The sequence below is a fragment of the Oncorhynchus masou genome, chromosome 14 (genome assembly GCF_036934945.1).
Source record: "Oncorhynchus masou masou isolate Uvic2021 chromosome 14, UVic_Omas_1.1, whole genome shotgun sequence".
Lineage (NCBI taxonomy): Eukaryota > Metazoa > Chordata > Actinopteri > Salmoniformes > Salmonidae > Oncorhynchus > Oncorhynchus masou.
Window position 1 is genome coordinate 23,892,265 of NC_088225.1, and position 18,000 is coordinate 23,910,264.

Genomic DNA, 18,000 nt, shown 5'->3' on the forward strand with positions numbered 1-18,000 from the left:
CACTGGGACGAAACTTTCCATGTTTGCCCATAGAGTTAGGGGTCAGAAAGTGACCTTTTGGACCTGAATGCCAAAACATTAAGTTGACCCATTTTGCATTCCCACACCCTACCATGAGACATCCATGTCTTCATCACTGAACAGTTGAGTTTGACATCATTTGAAAGCTTACGAACAGGTTTGTCAAACTGTAAAAAAATGGGTCTACTTTGAGCACCTCTATCATGAATGTTTTGGCATTCAGGTCCAAACTGTCCCATTCTGACCACTTCCACCATGGCCAAACATGTATGAAACGTTGTGTTCAAAGGGGTGCAGACAGAAAGTGATTGAAATCATATGGAACGACCAAGAAGACATTCTCAGGAGGACAAAACACGGGTGTGCGAGATACTGTGAAATAACAATGTGTGTACTGTGAAAGTGCTTTGTCGAGAGATTGTCACAGCTCATCGTGGAAACGTTGTTTCAACGAGGCTGCAGCACCCACAACATTACACCTACTTTCTTGTGATGTCTCATAGAACCTTAACCCTGGACTGATGGAGGAAAAGTCCCAAAGATTCCTCAATGTAAAGAACTTTACATTATTATTACACTGTAGTTGTCCTCCAATGAGTCAAGATGACCTTCAATGATTCCTTCCGATATCTGGTCTGGGTCTCAACATGGCCATTATGTAACATTTTTCTCCTTGTCCTGTCCATTGGCCCTCTTAGGGTCCACATTGAACTGGCACATACAGAATGAATAGCTTGGCTGACAACACTAGTCAGTTGATGTGTCAGTGTGACACTGAAAGGGGGAAGGCTGAGCTCAACTACTGTATACTGAACAAAAATATAAACGCAACATGTAAAGTGTTGGTCCTGTTTTTCATGACCTGAAATAAAAAAGGAGTATATCTGTCTGTAGTAAAGCCCTTTTGTGGGGAAAAACTCATTCTGATTGGCTGTGCCTGGCTCCCCAGTGGGTGGGCCTATGCCCTCTCATGCCCACTCATGGCTGCACCCCTGCCCAGTCATGTGAAATCCATAGATTAGGGCATTATTTATTTATTTAAATTGACTGATTTACTTATATGAAGTGTTACTCAGTAACATCTTTGAAATGAGTGCATGTTGCGGTCATATTTTGGATCAGTATACATGGTGCTGCATCTGACTGAGAGGATGTGGTTATAACAGCCGACATTTCATACTAGATGCAGTAACCTACATACAGTCATTTCAAAACATAGATAAGAAAGAATTGATATGATCATCAGTTAAGTTTGCAACTGATTGTTTTGTATTGAAAGTACTGATCATGTGTGAGCAGCCAGGTCACCCCTGATACAAGTCAGTATTCAACGTCCATCTATGTCTGAGGACTTCGGGAGCAGAGTGTGTGAGCGGAGCAGTGCTGGAGCGAGGAGCTGAGCTGGAGCGAGGAGCTGAGCTGGAGCGAGGAGCTGAGCTGGAGCGAGGAGCAGTGGAGCGAGGAGCTGAGCTGGAGCGAGGAGCTGAGCTGGAGCGAGGAGCTGAGCTGGAGCGAGGAGCTGAGCTGGAGCGAGGAGCTGAGCTGGAGCGAGGAGCTGAGCGTGCCCAATTTGACTGGAGCGTGGAGCAACTTTCCCAAAGGCTGGAGCATCGGCTGCTTCTCGCTGCTCCAATTTCACCCCAGTAGCGCTCACTTCACCAGCTCAGGGCCCAGACCAGCATGCATCTGTAGTCTACTTGTGTGCTGCTATAGCTCCTTGCTTTAGCGACTCATCTACTATGCTACATTTTTTCACAAAGAAAGTGATAAAACACACAGGTGAAAAATAAAGGTGACTTACAAAGAGGAGGACCAATAGCCAGATAGGGAGTGCAGTGATGTAGTGTCCACAACTAAAGAATCATTGTGGAATCTGAAAAGACAGGTATCCCTAAAGCATGATGGTGTACTTAATACGTGCACATGCTAACAGAAAGCAACGAGGTGGGTAGCGAGCTAAGTGTGTCATTGTAGCAAAGCATTTACAAACTTTTACACAAAAAAATCTGATTTCTTAAAGATTCTGTCCCTTTTTGTTCTATTTTCTATAAAATTCAAAAGGCATGGCACATCTGAGCTATCTTTTTTTGCAGGTGCATAGTAACGGTTGAATAAAATGAGAAAAAATAAGAAACCCGCACACCGCTCTTGATGGTATCACTGTTCTTTAATAACCTTTATATATCGGCCACACGGCATATATTTCAGGTTTGATGATGAATACTACCTCCGAGCAAATGGAACATCGATTGGCTCCACATTCGCTCCGAACTATGTTAACCTTTATGGGGGTCTTTTTGAAGAACGTTTGTTAACAATGAAAACAAAATTTAAAAAATAGATAAAATCCTGAAGGGGTATCGATATATTGACAACGTTTTGCATATGGGGAGGAATGGGAGAAGATCTGTCAGACTTTGTTACCCGGAATGGAACAGGGGAACCCAAGAGCAGACTCAGATGAGGAGACTGGGATGAAGTAACCAAGGTATTTATTGAAACACAGGGGGAAGATGGAGTGCAGGTCAGGGGAAGCTTGGGCGGGTTGCAGGAAACCCGTTGTGGAGGCTGAGGCTGGAGCGAGAGGGGTTGGGGTGGGGTAAGCAGGTCCGGAGGCTGAGGCTGGAGCAACAGGGGTTGGGGTGGGGTAAGCAGGTCCGGAGGCTGAGGCTGGAGCAACAGGGGTTGGGACTGGGTAAGCAGGTCCGGAGGCTGAGGCTGGAGCAACAGGGGTTGGGACTGGGTAAGCAGGCCCGGAGGCTGAGGCTGGAGCAACAGGGGTTGGGACTGGGTAAGCAGGCCCGGAGGCTGAGGCTGGAGCAACAGGGGTTGGGACTGGGTAAGCAGGCCCTTAGGCTGAGGCTGGAGCAACAGGGGTTGGGACTGGGTAAGCAGGCCCGGAGGCTGAGGCTGGAGCAACAGGGGTTGGGACTGGGTAAGCAGGCCCGGAGGCTGAGGCTGGAGCAACAGGGGTTGGGACTGGGTAAGCAGGCCCGGAGGCTGAGGCTGGAGCAACAGGGGTTGGGACTGGGTAAGCAGGCCCGGAGAGGAATCCAAGGGAGTAGTTGAGTGGGAACTCCAGAACAGAGTAGTAGGATGATGAGACGTGTTACTAGAGTCAGAGCGGGTAGAACTCTAGCGGAGAGGAAAACAGAGTCAGGCAAGGAAAGCAGGCATAACAGGATCTAAACAGTGACAAACGGCTAGAACCGTAGACTGACTGAGCAGAGATTACGATCTGGCAGCATGGAAGTGGCAGGGCTGAGTATTTGTAGAGGTCTTGATTATGGAACAGGTTACAACTGGTGGGGATCTGCTCTGACTCCAGCACACCTGTCTCCGCCCACACCATCACACACACAGAGAGAGAGAGAGTGGGAAAGAGCACTGGGGGAATGGCGACAGGTCAAGGAGACACAGGGTGAGCAGTAGAGGGCGTGGCAGGAGCAGATGTGACATTTATGGCATTACTCAATGACATTGGCCCCATTCTCAAATTCACTGTTGAATGTGACATTAAACATGTTCATTACCTCGATATGTGGATTGAGAAATCAAATGAAACCCTGTTTACAACTCTGTACAGAAAAGAAACTGACATAAGTGCTCTGTTACAGGGGGACAGCTTCCACCCTGAGCCATTAAACAGAGGACTTCCAAGGAGCCAGTTTTTCAGACTGCGCAGTATATGCCACTCCACAGAGGACTATCTAGAAAAAGCAGCAAAGATACGCAATAGGTTTCTAACAGGCTACTCTCCACAATGTGTGGATGAAGCTCTTCATATGGCATTGGGGGAAACACAAAATGAACTGCTACAAAAAAGACCCACTAGAGTTAAAGAACACTGTAATGTTCATCACCACATACACTTTGAACTTGCGAAAATTGGAAGATGCAGTCAAGAAACACTATAATGTTTTATCATCGGAACCAGCTCTGCCAGCTGAATTTAAGAATCCACCACTTATTGTTTGTAGGAGAGGTCGCAATTTACGCGATAAATTGGCCCATGCCAACTGCCAGCCACAAAAGAAACCAAGGCTCTTTCACGCCCCCTCTCGAACGGTAGCTATAAATGCAGAGGTTGCCGCACAGTGCAATAATATGAAGTGCGAATATTTCTGCCGCCCACATAAAGGAAAACGGTTACCAAATAAATGACATTATTACGTGCTCAACCACCAATGTTATCTACGTGATTAAATATCCATGTGGGCTCTGTTATGTAGGTTAAGCCTCTCGTTCTCTCAAACAGAATGTGTGCACATAAAAGTTCAATCAGGAGAAAGGACGAGGATTATCCAGTCGCAGTACATTATAATGACCTAAAACATGACATTTCTACCTTTAGATTTTGTGGCATGGAGAAAGTGAAGATATTAGACAGGAGAGGTTATATAAATAATACTCTGAGCATAAGAGAATGTTTTTGGATTTTCACACTCCAGACATTATTCCCAATAGGTTTTAATGATGAAATGCTCATGCATGTTATGTTGTAAATGTGAACATGAATTATGCCCCCTTTTCAGATTACTCTGACGTTTTTCTTGTGCTGTACCCAATGATTTATGAAAACTTGTTTGATAGGTCGATGTGGTTTTACAGACGTGTTTAATACGTTTTATGTACGCACTTTATTCTAATATTTAGGAAATGCACATTGTTATATTTGGTAGAATGTATTTGTTTTCTCTTGACTCCAACCCCATTCGATGCGTGGAACGAATCTGGGTGGGGCTATGTCTACACAAGGGCGCTATTAATCAAAAGTGGCCCAAAGGGTGATTAGCATCCCCATTGACTCACATTTGTTTATTTATAGGCTATAGCCTTGACATATTTGAAATAATATAGCCCAAATAATTAATTTTCGTTCCCTGTCTGGATTTGGACATATTTAGTGTTTACTGTATATGCTGTTGATTTGGCATGCAGCCTAATTGAAATGATGAGCGCTTCTTATAGTGACGTTTTACAGTTGTTTATTAAAATACTTTCCATTCAAATCATATGGTTTGGTTTCAATACTAAAAAAACAAATGGTAGACCCAGGTAGTCACAAAAAAATAGATGGTGGTTGTGATTTTAATGAATGGAGCGAATTTGGAGCGGTGTTTTTTATTCTTTGAGCGAGGAGTGTTTTTTAGTGGAGCGGTTGTAAAGGACATTGAGTGATGAGTGGGATTTCAGAACGCTCAACTCCGCCCACATACTCTAGTCGGGAGACGATGTGTATACCAGCCACTAGGGGCAATTATGAGTACTGTTACCTTCAAGTAGGTTCTGTTTTTGCTATGGTGTTGTGGATGCATCTGCATCTAATGCTAAAGGTTGCATGTTCGAATCCGGCGACAAAAGTTGTTTTTGATATTTTGGTTTTAAGCCTATCCCAAACCTTAACCCTTACCTTAACCATTTTGAGTTAATGCCTAAACTTAAGATTTCGGAGTTAAAGCCTAAACTTAACCCTTACCTTAAACATTTTGAGTTAATGCCTAACCTTAAGAATTCAGAATTAATGCCTAAACTTAACCCTAACTTTAAAAATTCGGAGTTCATGTCTAAACTTTTATTGTGTTCTTCTAAATGTATTTTAGGGGGTAGATCAGCGTTAATATTGCGAATAGGTTGTATATATAAAGTACCAGTCAAAAGTTTGGACACACCTACTCATTCAAGTGTTTTTCTTTATTTGTACTATTTTCTACATTGTAGAATAGTGAAGACATCAAAACTATGAAATAACACACATGGAATAATGTAGTAACCAAAAAAGTGTTATACAAATCAAAATATATTTTATATTTGAGATTCTTTAAAGTAAACACCCTTTGCCTTGATGACAGCTTTCCACACGCTTGGCATTCTCTCAACCAGCTTCACCTGGAATTATTTTCCAAAAGTCTTGAAGGAGTACCTACATATGCTGAGCACTTGTTGGGTGCTTTTCCTTCACTCTGTGGTCCAACTCATCCCAAACTATCTCAATTGGGTTGAGGTTGGGTGAATGTGGAGGCCAGGTCATCTGATGCGGCACTCTCCTTGGTCAAATAGCCCTTACACAGCCTGGAGGTGTGTTGGGTCATTGACCAATGAAAACAAATTATAGTCCCCCTAAGCGCAAACCAGATGGGATGACATATCACTTCAGAATGATGTGGTAGCCATGCTGGTTAAGTGTGCCTTGAATTCTAAATAAATCACTGACCTAAATCACACCTCCTCCTCCATGCTTCACCGTGGGAACCACACATGCAGAGATCATCTGTTCACCTACATCCGTTCACCTCTCACAGACACGGAGGTTGGAACCAACAAACTCAAATTTGAACTCATCAGACCAAAGGACAGATTTCCACCGGTCTAATGTCCATTGCTTCTTTGCCCAAGCAAGTCTCTTATTCTCTTATTCTTATTTATGTCCTTTAGTAGTGGTTTCTTTGCAGCAATTTGACCATGAAGGCCTGATTCACGCTGTCTCTGCTGAACGGTTGATGTTGAGTTGTGTCTGTTACTTGAATTCTGTAAAGCATTTATTTGGGCTGCAATCTGAGGCTGGTAACTCTAATGAACTGATCCTCTGCAGCAGAGGTAACTCTGGATCTTCCTTTCCTGTGGTGATCCTTATGAGAGACAGTTTCATCATAGTGCTTGATGGTTTTTGCGACTGCACTTGAAGAAAATGTGAAAGTTCTTGAAATGTTCCATATTGACTGACCTTCATGTCTTAAAGTAATGATGGACTGTCGTTTCTCTTTGCTTATTTGAGCAGTTCTTGCCATAATATGGACTTGGTCTTTTACCAAATAGGGCTATCTTCTGCATACCACCCCTACCTTGTTACAACACTACTGATTGGCTCAAACACATTAAGGAGGAAATAAATTCCACAAATTAACTTTTAACAAGGCACACCTGTTTTGTTGAAATGCATTTCAGGTGACTACCTCATGAAGCTGTTTGAGAGAATGCCAAGTGTGTGCAAAGCTGTCATCAAGGCGAAGAGTGGCTATTTGTATTTATATTTGTTTAAGACTGTTTAGTTACTACATGATTCCATATGTGTTATTTCATAGTTTAATGTCTTCACTATTATTATACAATGTATAAAATAGTAAAAATAAAGAAAAACCCTTGAATGAGTAGGTGTGTCCAAACTTTTGACTGGTACTGTAGATTTTTTAAATGATCAATTAGTATATTTGAGTTTAACCATAATATTTGTTGTAATATTTGTAATGTTTTTTCCTGATGGATTAAAGTGAAATTGCAACCAACCTTGTATGGCTTGTTTTAAAAATAGCCATATTTTGGAGTTGTTTTCATTTTCAAATAACCGAAAATGAGAGGTTGTAATCTGAATAAAGATAAAAAGGCCATTCTTGAACATGAGGTGAGACATTCTTACTAATCTGCTAGAGAACCAGTTCGGATTTAAGTATAACGTTTGTATGACTGAAGCCTTTAGTGAGATGTCTAAACTTAACCTGAAACACTAAATATGGTGTTTTGAACAACTTCAAAAGTTGACGCTTGAGAAACATGGATGAACGTCTAATTCTGACATGCGACTGTGAGAGCTTGTAGGGGTGATACAGCTGCCCAGAGGGAAACACCTCAGGCCAGCAGGCACCTTGACACAACACTGGTGCACTGGTCGCAATGTTAGCTACCGCCGGCGACATCGTGATAGAGCTGCCCAGTGGGAAGCACCTCAGCCAGGTCAGCAGGCACATACACCCACTCCTTTCGACACACCCAGTAACCTATACGAAGGTCGACATATTGGACAGCAGCTACACATACTTGCTTCTTATTTTTACATGTATGTTTTTACATACTTGCTTCTATTCACCTAGGTTTTAGAATAAGTAAACAGGATGTTTGTCCTTCAAGAAACGTCCACAAGAGGTCTCCTCAGATCAGAATATCAGCACATTGTATGAGGTCGAGGATAATCATTTTCATCAAGTCTTATTTGCATGTTTGAAGGACACTGACAGTTGTACACTTTGATATGATTGACATAACAGGATACCTGCAGTTGAATGAGCTACTGGCTGCATCCTTCATTAATCACCTGTTAATTGGGTCTTTTCACACATCTGTTGTAGCATAAGCACTAGAATTTTGACATTAGCAAAACGTCTTTTCCGAAGTCTTTTCATACTAAAGTGATACTGTACATGAAAAGGATATTACAACGGATGTGGATTCTCATTTTAAAGTAAGCAATGATCCACCCTACTGCCATAAGCAATTGTTTGTTGACATGCTGTGATTTCTAAATGTATATTTTCTCAATGGGTTAGCCCACAGTGTCATCACCGTGAACTTTGACATAACTTCCTCTGATTACTGTGTACAGTATATTGCTCCAAGTCCCGCCTTCAGATTGGGCGTGCGTTGGTAGCGCAGGTGTGATTGTATCCATTCTACGTATCTAGAGATAGCCTGGCCCTGAGGTTAACTCCCTCAGCGTTCGCGTTCGATCCTGATAAATTAAATAATTCACTAATTGACTTCAAGTCCACGAAGTAGCGGTTCCCCTGATTTCCCCCGCAGCCAGGTGTGTTCGGAAAGCTTAACGTTCCAGGATTGGGAGGAATAGGGAGAAGAGCGCGCACCGAGATACCTGTGAAACTACGGTTGTCAATGAGGATCTGATTGCCACGGACATCGAACACGTCTGAGACATTGCCTGGCTAAAATAACAACTCATATCGAGGCTTGAAGCAAGTCGTTTCTTTACGAAGGATCATCATGAAGAAATCAGGATATTCAGGTTGGTGTGCCATTTGATGGAATATTTATTATGGATACTCCTGTTGTTGTTATTACTTTGCTGTAATGTTATTATAACACTTTACATTGTTATTTTACAGTTGTCCATCTATATGTGCACAGTATCAGCTTCAATTATGTAACTTTAGGTTACTTGTAAATATGTAACTTTAGGTTACGTGTACGCGCGGGCGCGTAGGTTATCTGTGTTGAGTGAAAGTGAACGTGCCCCAGAGAGATACATGCACATGGACACGGGATAATGATTTCTTTGCCTGTACTCTAAAGGTCAGTTTTGATTGCCACCATGATCCCTGACTGAGTCACTAAGCTCCAACCACTTCACAGTATCCCACCATCCCACCTTCATCGTCTAACTATTGAGTGATATACTGTTTCAACACATCTTGCTGTTCTGTTGATTGCAACAGGGCTGTTCCTCGCGCGACACATCGTGGAGTGCCTGGATACAGCCCTTAGCCGTGGTATATTATGGCCAATATACCACAGCTCAGGGCTGTTCCTCGCACGACACAACGTGGAGTGCCTGGATACAGCCCTTAGCCATGGTATATTATGGCCAATATACCACAGCTCAGGGCTGTTCCTCGCAGCTCAGGGCTGTTCCTCGCACACAACGTGGAGTGCCTGGATACCCTTAGCCATGGTATATTATGGCCAATATACCACAGCTCAGGGCTGTTCCTCGTATAGTGCCTGGATGGCCATGGTATATATGGCCAATATACCACAGCTCAGGGCTGTTCCTCGCAGGACACAACGTGGAGTGCCTGGATACAGCCCTTAGCCATGGTATATTATGGCCAATATACCACAGCTCAGGGCTGTTCCTGGACACAACGTGGAGTGCCTGGATACAGCCCTTAGCCGTGGTATATTGGCCAAATACCACAAACCCGAGGTGCCTTATTACTTAAAGGTAGTTGACCATCAAGTTACCCTTGTTGTGAATTTCCCCTTTCAAAGAGCCACACATGGAGCCAGGCGTGGCAATTTCTGTTAGTTTTTGACTAAACAATGTCTGACTATTGACAATAGTTAAGTCTGACTGTATTCTTGCTGTCAAATAATTCACAAGATGTTTGAAAACTTTGTCTGGAATGGCAAAGTACTAACAAGAGCCATTAGTGAACTCACCTGACCTCTAATCTGTTGGTATAATGAGAGGTGCTTTTCAAGGTCTGGAGGTCACACAATGGCCAAAGATACCTGATGAAACCTCAAGAAGGATATGATGTTTACTTGCAGTATGGTCTCTATGTATCATTGTATGTAGATTAGAGATGAATAATACATTGATGAGGTAGAGTGTGTTTCCATTTGAGATAATGTTGTCTCTGGACAGTTTGGTTGCAAATACAGTTGATTGACAGGTTGATGGACCTCTCACCACTGCTTCCTCTCCACTGCCCTGCAGCAAGACAAGGATTATGTCCTACAACACTGCTTCCTCTCCACTGCCCTGCAGCAAGACAAGGGTTATGTCCTACAACACTGCTTCCTCTCCACTGCCCTGCAGCAAGACAAGGGTTATGTCCTACAACACTGCTTCCTCTCCACTGCCCTGCAGCAAGACAAGGGTTATGTCCTACAACACTGCTTCCTCTCCACTGCCCTGCAGCAAGACAAGGGTTATGTCCTACAACACTGCTTCCTCTCCACTGCCCTGCAGCAAGACAAGGGTTATGTCCTACAACACTGCTTCCTCTCCACTGCCCTGCAGCAAGACAAGGGTTATGTCCTACAACACTGCCCTGCCCTGCAGCAAGACAAGGGTTATGTCCTACAACACTGCTTCCTCTCCACCCTGCCCAAGGGTTATGTCCTAGCAAGACAAGGGTTATGTCCTACAACACTGCTTCCTCTCCACTGCCCTGCAGCAAGACAAGGGTTATGTCCTACAACACTGCTTCCTCTCCACTGCCCTGCAGCAAGACAAGGGTTATGTCCTACAACACTGTCCTACAACACTGCTCCTCCACTGCCCTGCAGCAAGACAAGGGTTATGTCCTACAACACTGCACTGCCCTGCAGCAAGACAAGGGTTATGTCCTACAACACTGCTTCCTCTCCACTGCCCTGCAGCAAGACAAGGGTTATGTCCTACAACACTGCTTCCTCTCCACTGCCCTGCAGCAAGACAAGGGTTATGTCCTACAACACTGCTTCCTCTCCACTGCCCTGCAGCAAGACAAGGGTTATGTCCTACAACACTGCTTCCTCCCACTCTCCACAAGGGTGCCCTGCAGCAAGACAAGGGTTATGTTAACACTGTCCTACAAGCAAGACAAGGGTGTCCTACAACACTGCTTCCACTCCACCTCGCTACATATTCGTCGCCAGACCCACTGGTTCCAGGTCATCTACAAGTACATGCTAGGTAAAGCTCCGCCTTATCTCAGTTCACTGGTCACGATGGCAACACCCACCCGTAGCACGCGCTCCAGCAGGTGTATCTCACTGATCATCCCTAAAGCCAACACTTCATTTGGTCGCCTTTTGAATTGCAAAAATCGCTGAAGTTGGAGACTTTTATTTCCCTCAGCAACTTTAAACATCAACTATCTGAGCAGCTAACCGACCACTGCAGCTGTACATAGTCCATCTGTAAATAGCCCACGCAATCTACCTACCGCATCCCCATACTGTTTTTATTGGATTTACTTTTCTGCTCTTTTGCACTCCAGTATCTCTACCTGCACATGTTCATCTGATCAATTATCACTCCGGTGTTAATCTGCTAAATTGTAATTATTCGCTCCTGTGGCCTATTTATTGCCTACCTCCTCATGCCTTTTGCACACACTGTATATAGACTTTATTTTCTCTACTGTGTCATTGACTTGCTTGTGTTATTGGCTTGTTTATTGTTTACTCCATGTGTAACTCTGTGTTGTTGTCTGTGTCACACTGCTTTGCTTTATCTTGGCCAGGTCGCAGTTGCAAATGAGAACTTGTTCTCAACTAGCCTACCAGGTTAAATAAAGGTTAAATAAATAAAAATATTTTAAAAATCCATCCATGATACTCAGCATGGAGACAAGGTGCTATATTCATTCATCCATCCATCCATGATACTCAGCATAGAGACGAGGTGTTATATTCATTCATCCATCCATCCATGATACTCAGCATAGAGACGAGGTGTTATATTCATTCATCCATCCATCCATGATACTCAGAATGGAGACGATGTGTTATATTCCATCCATAATACTCAGCATATAGACAAGGTGCTATATTCATCCATCCATCCATAATACTCAGCATATAGACGAGGTGCTATATTCATTCATCCATCCATCCATGATACTCAGCATGGAGACGAGGTGCTATATTCATTCATCCATCCATCTATGATACTCAGCATGGAGAAAAGGTGCTATATCCATCCATCTATGATACTCAGCATGGAGAAAAGGTACTTTTTCCATCCATCTATGACACTCAGCATGGAGAAAATGTACTTTTGCCATCCATCTATGATACTCAGCATGGAGAAAAGGTACTTTTTCCATCCATCTATGTATCCATCCATCATTCTCCCTGTGTTGTCTCTCTCCCCTCCTGACTATGTTTAACCTCCATGTGTGAACACCTGCCTCTAGCCTGTATCTGTACGTAGCCTGTATCCAGCGTCAAGTTTCACCCCTAATGGTGGTTCACTCACTCACCCATTCTTTCACCCTTAATGGTGGCTCACTCACTCAGCCACTCTTTCACCCTTAACGGTTTTTCAGTCATTCACCCACTCTTTCACTCTTAATGGTGGCTCACTCACTACCTCAGCCACTCTTTCCCCCTTAACAGTTTCTCAGTCACTCACCCACTCTTTCACCCTTAATGGTGTCTCACTCACTCCCTCAGCCACTCTTTCACCCTTAATGGTGTCTCACTCACTCAGCCACTCTTTCACCCTGAATGGTGTCTCACTCACTCAGCCACTCTTTCACCCTGAATGGTGTCTCACTCACTCAGCCACTCTTTCACCCTGAATGGTGTCTCACTCACTCACCCACTCTTTCACCCTGAATGGTGTCTCACTCACTCAGCCACTCTTTCACCCTTAATGGTGTCTCACTCCTCAGAATGGTGTCCACTCTTTTTCACCCTGAATGGTGTCTCACTCACTCACCCACTCTTTCACCCTTAATGGTGTCTACCTCACTCCCTCAGCCACTCTTTCACCCTGAATGGTGTCTCACTCACTCACCCACTCTTTCACCCTTAATGGTGCCTCACTCACTCACCCACTCTTTCACCCTTAATGGTGTCTCACTCACTCCCTCACCCACTCTTTCACCCTGAATGGTGTCTCACTCACTCAGCCACTCTTTCACCCTGAATGGTGTCTCACTCACTCACCCACTCTTTCACCCTGAATGGTGTCTTACTCACTCACCCACTCTTTCACCTTGAATGGTGTCTCACTCACTCACCCACTCTTTCACCCTGAATGGTGTCTCACTCACCCACTCTTTCACCCTTAATGGTGTCTCACTCACTCACCCACTCTTTCACCCTGAATGGTGTCTCACTCACTCAACCACTCCTAGAACCCACTCTATTTGCTTTAACCTACAGCTTCCTTTCTCTGAGGTTGCATCCCAAATGGTACCCTATTCCCTATATAGTGCACTACTTTTGACAGGGGCCCATAGGGGCTAGGCCATTTGGGGCACAACCTGAGTCTCCAAACCTAAGCCCTTGGATCTGTGCTGCTCTGTGTAGTGTACACAACCCATTCCCATTGAATGTCTCCTTTCCCACAGTTTGCATCGGAGCAGGGAGTGCATGTCTGGTCATGTCGTCGTCATCTGTCCTGTTTGTCTCCCGCCGGAACGTGTGCGGAGCTGCTGTCACATTCTGGGCATATTTGTTCAGCTCTGGAGACGGAGAAGGTTGTCTTAATGATCAGTGTGGGGGTGCTTGGAGAAGGTTGTCTTAATGATCAGTGTGGGGGTGTTTGGAGAAGGTTGTCTTAATGATCAGTGTGGGGGTGCTTGGAGAAGGTTGTCTTCATGATCAGTGTGGGGGTGTTAGGAGAAGGTTGTCTTAATGATCAGTGTGGGGGTGTTAGGAGATCAGGTTGTCTTCATGATCAGTGTGGGGGTGTTAGGAAGGTCGATCTTCATGATCAGTGTGGGGGTGTTTGGAGAAGGTCGTCTTGGAGAATCAGGTGGGGGTGTTTGGAGAAGGTTGTCGTGTGGGGGTGCTTGGAGAAGGTCGTCTTCATTCATGATCAGTGTGGGGGTGCTTGGAGAAGGTGTTTGGAGAAGGTCGTCATCAGTGTGGGGGTGCATGATCAGTGTGGGGGGTGTTTGGAGAAGGTTGTCAATTCATGATCAGTGTGGGGGTGCTTGGAGAAGGTTGTCTTCATGATCAATGTGGGGGTGTTTGGAGAAGGTGGACATCAGAACTGAAACTGTGTGTGGAGATACTGTACAGGGATATGGGTCTGTGTGGGGATGGGATATAGATGGTGTGCGTGTGTGTGTGTGTGCATACTGTATATACACACACTGTGAGCTGTATGTTTCTCTCAGTATTATTTTACAGTATTTCAGAGTGTGTGTGTGTATATTTGAGAGAGTGCGTGTTTGTCTGACTGTATTCATCATAGACTGAAAATTAAGGTGCTTACTTCACACATGCTAGTGTCAATGTGTGTCTGACCCTGGTAGCTGAGCCCTGTATGTGGAGCTGCTCTCTGCCTTGTACGCCACTCCCTCAGCCTGGCGGATCAATCAGTAACCTGCACATGAATAACAACCACACAAAGAAGAGGCTAGGACACACACGCACGCATGCATGCACACACACACACACACACACACACACACACACACACACACACACACACACACACACACACACACACACACACACAGGCTCATAATTTACAGAGCCCACAGCACTGATTTCCTCATAATAGGGTATCGCTGGGTCTGGTATGCGCTTTCAAGTTCAACCCCAAACACACTACTACTACCTCTCTGACTTATTGCAAGCACCGCTCTGCATTATGGCTTTTAACATTGTTTATATCCACAGACAGGCTTTGATTTGCTGTGTGTAAAGATATTATTAGATGGAACTTGAAAGTCAACCTATAAACTCTGTTGAGACACACTATTTGCCCTGTCATCTTGTCAAGTATGCCGAGGATGTCCAAACCATCAATTTGTGTGAGAGAGAGGCCTGTTTGAGAGAGGCCTGTGCTTTAATGGGTTATAGGTATTGTATGTAACAGGGTGAGGGATGAGCTCACATGTTACACATGTGTCTTTGGTGCTCTTCTGTCTGTCTGTCTGTCCCCCCCCCCCCACACATTTTAGGACTCCATTAGGTATAAAAAAAATCATAAATCATTTGGCCTTACTGCTATTAGCCTGTAGAAACACATTGAATAACAGATTCAGACATGGAACAACAGATCAGTAAATCAGTAATTTATTTATTGATATTTTTTTACCCATATTTTACAACAAACTACTTCCATATATAGACTACCAGTCAAAAGTGTGCAAAGCTGTCATCAAGGCAAGTGGTGGCTATTTGTAGAATCTCAAATATAAAATATATTTGGATTTGTTTAACACTTTTCTGGTTACTACATGATTCCATATGTGTTATTTCATTGTTCTGATGTCTTCACTATTATTCAACAATGTATAAAATAGTAAAAATAAAGAAAAGCCCTTGAATGAGTAGGTGTTGTAAATCCTTCGACCGGTAGTGTACTTCCATAATTGTTTTTAGCTGGTACCCGGCTACTTCCAGACGTGTCTTGTGAGGCTTGTGGGCTTCCTGGAGCTCATGGGAAACTCACCTTTTCATAGAGGGGTCATATTATCCCAAACTGTTACAGACGCTACAGACAGAAGTTGTCAGATCGACGGTACCGACTTCAGATGAGTCCCATGGTGCTTTCTGGATGTCTAAAGGTCTGACCAACACCGCTGTAGCCAGGCCACCTTCCACCACAGATACACCAACACCGCTGTAGCCAGGCCACCTTCCACCACAGATACACCAACACCGCTGTAGCCAGGCCACCTTCCACCACAGATACACCAACCTCGCTGTAGCCAGGCCAACTTCCACCACAGATACACCAACACCGCTGTAGCCAGGCCAACTTCCACCACAGATACACCAACACCGCTGTAGCCAGGCCACCTTCCACCACAGATACACCAACACCACCTGATAGCCAGGCCACCTTCCACCACAGATACACCAACACCGCTGTAGCCAGGCCACCTTCCACCACAGATACACCAACACCGCTGTAGCCAGGCCACCTTCCACCACAGATACACCAACTCCGCTGTAGCCAGGCCACCTTCCACCACAGATATGGATGTGGTGGATTGAGACGCAGCCCGTGCAGAACAAGAGATCTGTAGCTTTAACAGACGGATGTTGACCGGGATGTTATTATTATGCTGATGAGATGTCCGTGGGAGCCCAGACATGGACGGGGTTTAATGACGTGGTTTATCATCACGTCAGAAGGCCTGGTCAGCTTTAAGATAAAGACAGCAGCTTTGTTTTCCCACTTCTTCTGGATGTTGAGTCTTGTATGGAGAAGAATAGACGACAGCTGAGCTACAATCCGTTTTTCATTCTCCCACTCTGAGAGACAGAGGGAATCTATTCTAGACTACAGACAGGATTCAATCCCAATTGTGTTGTAGATCACTTGAAATTTACAGGTCATTTCCTTTTTTGGCTGATATCCTTCTCTGCACCGTTTACCGTAAATATGTAAACATTGCCTTTAAATGCTGCATCTCTATCTCTATCTATATCTATAGTGTCCTCCCTTTCCCCCTGGTCCTGTGATCTGCTCTACACACAGTACAGGCCCTAGTCTCCATTTCCTACCATATGCCGTGCTCTATACTGTATGGAGCCAGGTCTGAAGTGTCCACTCTGTGTTTATCTGGGACTCCAGACAGGAATGCAGCTCTGTGATGATAGCTGTCTGTCAGGGGTGTGAGATGATGCCAGGGGAGGGGTTGACTGAGGAAGAGCTGTAACAGATAATATTAGTGTCTTTTATAGTACATAGTGATACATACTGTATGAGGCCAAAGAGCTTTGTCCGTCTGTCTGTCTTTTTTTCTCGCTCTCTGTGTCTCACATACCTCTCGTGGTGTCGCACGCGTGCATGCATACACACACTCACACACACAGATACACAGATACACAGACACACACACAGACCCCCCCACCCCACATTATTTTATTCCGGGGGAAAAAACAAGCCAACACAAACAAACACAAACAAATATGTTACCCTCAAACCTTAGATGACCCTGTAGTTTATATACTGTAGATAGACCCCCTTCTCTCTCAATTCAATTTAAGGGGCTTTATTGGAATGAGAAACATATATTTATATTTCCAAAGCAAGTGAAATAGATATTAAACAAAAATGAAATAAACAAATAAAAGTTTATTGTGAACAGTAAATATTACACTCACACAAGTTCCAAAATAATGAAGACATTTCAAATGTCATATTATGTAAATATTACGGTTTTGTAGCGATGTGCAAATAGTTAAAGTACTAAAGGGAAAATAAATGAATATGGGTTGTATGGTGTTTGTTCTTCACTGGTTGCCCTTTTCTTGTGGCAACAGGTCACACATCTTGCTGCTCTGATGGCACACTGTGGTATTTCACCCAATAGATATGGAAGTTTATCAAAATTGGATTTGTTTTCGAATTCTTTGTGGGTCTGTGTAATCTGAGGGAAATATGTGTCTCTAATATGGTCGTACATTTGGCAGGAGGTTAGGAAGTGCAGTTCAATTTCCACCTCATTTTGTGGGCAGTGTGCACATAGCCTGTCTTCTCTTGAGAGCCAGGTCTGCCTACGGCGACCTTTCTCTATAGCAAGGCTATTTATTTTCTCATATCAACACGGATTCCAGGCTAGGAACCAAGTGTTCCAGAGAGAATTTCAAACCCAGAAACTCAATGGACTTTTTTATCTGAGGTTGAGTCCCAAATGGCACCCTATTCCCTATAATAGTGCAGAGCCCTATGGCCCTGGTTAAAAGTAGTGTACTACATAGAGAATATGGTGTCATTAGGGACACAGTCTGAGTTAATTTTAGTTACTGATCTCTACTCTCCCTGCCAAGATGGAA

The 18,000-nt window shown here is 44.1% G+C and overlaps 1 pseudogene; it reads left to right on the forward strand.

Moving 5' to 3' along the window:
* Window positions 1-8,438: 8,438 nt before the first annotated feature.
* Window positions 8,439-18,000, forward strand: part of LOC135554580 (neuronal-specific septin-3-like) — a 148,594-nt pseudogene continuing 139,032 nt past the window's right edge.